Genomic DNA, 2683 nt, shown 5'->3' on the forward strand with positions numbered 1-2683 from the left:
GCATGGTGGACATATTTTACTTTGTTATTACTCCAGGCAAGTTCAACTTCGTCTTCTCTAGAGAGAAAACAAGACTTGGAAAGGCTATCCATTTCTCAGATGAGGAGGACACAATTTCTCTCTTTCTCTCAATCACTTTCATTTTTTTTTTTTTTTTTCACTAGGTAGGAGAAGGTAAGCAGCACAGTGGATCAAGTATTAACGTTCTGAGTCTTTTGACTTATCTTAAAGCCCATTATTTCTAAAGCCCAAGAGTTCAGACTGAGCCTTGTTTTTTTGAATAGTAATTTATTCATTATTTCAGTCTATGTTGCCTAAGCCCATACATTATGCTTGCATTAGATTTACTTGATTCATATTTCATACCCAGAAAACACCTTAGCACAACACTAGCCCATATTATAATGCTTGCATTAAGGAAGAAGGCTATCTAGGTATACTTGATTCTTACACATACTGGGTGAGTTTCATACTTGAACTGACTCAACCCATGAACACCCCTATATAATGTGAGAGGGTAGTCTCATAAGATAATTTCCCTATAAAAAGTAAGCATATTTAACCACAAAATAAGGAAGAAAGCAATCCAGGTTACTTGATCCATAGATGAACTGCAATATGAGGCAAAAGGCTTCGGCACATCACTGGCCATATTATAATGCTCGCATTAAGACAGGACATTTAGGTTTACTTGATTCATAAATATACTGGAATATGAAGAAGAAGAGAAAAGGCTTCGGAATATCGCTAGCCCATATTGTAATGCTTATCAACACCTACTGACACATCCCAAGTGCAGCTCATTCCTTTTGGGAATTCGACCAAGTCACCGGCACCTATCTCGACTGACTCAGAAGATCCATCAGGAGTAACTTTCACTTTTCCTTCAAGCAGATAGCAGATCTCTTTTGTATCGTATGTCCATGGGAATTTGCTTGGAGGACAGCCCCACCTGTTAACTCAAAATGCAGCACAACTTGCATAAGATGGCCAGAATAGAACCGCAATTGTGGAAAAGAAACACATCTATAAATTCAAAAAAGTATAGATGAAGACAGTTCTTTTATAATAATAAATGCACGTCATGAACATGAACTTGTAAGCAACATTACCTTTCTCCATATTCTTTTGAAATATTCAGCCTCAATTATCCTTTTATAGTTACATTCATTCCTATTTTTTTTCTTCCTAGCAATAGTGAGTTAAGAAATGAGAGATGTATTGCACTACATCAATTGGAACTCTTAATAATGAGCATTGTGAATTACACATGCATTCAACACATGAAAGAAGGTTCTTCCATTAGTAGGAGTAGAGTTAAACTCAAAGTTCATGCCAAAAGTTGATGTCAAGCTCAGCTTCATTTAAAATTGGCTCAAATTCTCAATCCAAAGACCAGAGCATCCTTAACTGATGACTAGTTTATTGTATGTATGTGGGTGCGCACATGTTAACTTCAAAGTTGCAATTTGAGTTCATTTAAACATTTCAAGAAAATCATTTTGACTATGCCAATGTTCCAAATATATTTGGCAGTATAAACACCATTATTAATTGTTGTATACTTGTATTGCCTCACAACAAACAGAGGCTACTTACATGGTAGTTTGTGGCAAGGAGGAAGATTATCAAGATCCCTTTTGCAATTAGAGAGGGGACAAGGTGCCTACACATGGAGCTTAGACAATTGAGCATCGCACAAGGCAAGTCCACAAAGCTCAACAAATTTAGCATTGCCAATGGTGCTAGATCAAACAAGAATTAATGTAGTCAGAGGTTCCATGGGTGTGGACACCCTGGGTCCCAAGAATGAGCGTGCAGGGCTGAAAGCTGAGATATGGTTCCCAAGTCCATGGATGGCATGCATGATTGTGAGAGACTGACATGAAGTTCCCATGGATGGTATACAAAGGACCATGGATGACATGTGATGAAGAAAATTTTCCATATGCACGGGGGAGCTAGTGGGACTTGTTTGTAGCCTAAAAAGAGAGGAGGAAAATATCTATTGTTGGGTATACACATGTAAGTGAAATTTTCAAATGGAGAAAAGATAAAATAGTTGAGGAATTAATATAACAAAATTAGGCACAAAAGGCTTTTAATCTTTTGGGTTAAGTGGTGTCCCAATAAGTTATATTAAGGTTTTAATTGGAATCTCCCAAAGCTATTATCTCCCCAACAACAGCTTATACACAATGTCTATAATCAAGGCCTTAAAGGTCTCTCTCTCTCTCTCTCTCTCTCTCCTGTTGGGAGAAGCCATTCCTTTCAGACTTAAACCTTCTAAGTCATAAACATGATACTGCTAATGTATTGTTTATTTGGCATTTCGTAAGCAGTTTTCCTGAGCTACAACAATGCGGTTATTGCTCAGTGCACACTGATAATTACCGATCATATTGTAAAAATGAAAGAAAGTTGGAGTGCAATATATACCAGGTGATAGCTAAGCAAAAGAAATTTAAATCAGTGATAAAAATGGTTTGGAATGGCAACGCATTTAGAGTTTCTGAGTTAAATTTATTTGTCAATTGTGATGTGATGTGGCAGAGAATATATACGTTGGGATGTGATTTTTGGAATATCCAATAAATAATTTAGCTGTGTGAAAATGAGGTGAAGATTGTCAGAGATGACCAATTTCCTTCTCCATTAATGAAAATGAACACCAAAAAAAAAA

The 2683-nt window shown here is 36.6% G+C and overlaps 1 non-coding gene across 1 annotated transcript; it reads right to left on the minus strand.

Moving 5' to 3' along the window:
• Positions 1-570: 570 nt before the first annotated feature.
• Positions 571-2642, minus strand: LOC112009816 (uncharacterized). The gene is made up of 2 exons (XR_010626459.1): positions 1600-2642; positions 571-952 (listed from the first exon to the last, which is right to left on the minus strand). It is a non-coding gene; the product is annotated as an uncharacterized LOC112009816 (transcript).
• Positions 2643-2683: the final 41 nt, after the last annotated feature.

This window comes from Quercus suber, unplaced genomic scaffold (assembly GCF_002906115.3).
Source record: "Quercus suber isolate HL8 unplaced genomic scaffold, Cork oak 2.0 scaffold_769, whole genome shotgun sequence".
NCBI classification, from domain to species: domain Eukaryota; kingdom Viridiplantae; phylum Streptophyta; class Magnoliopsida; order Fagales; family Fagaceae; genus Quercus; species Quercus suber.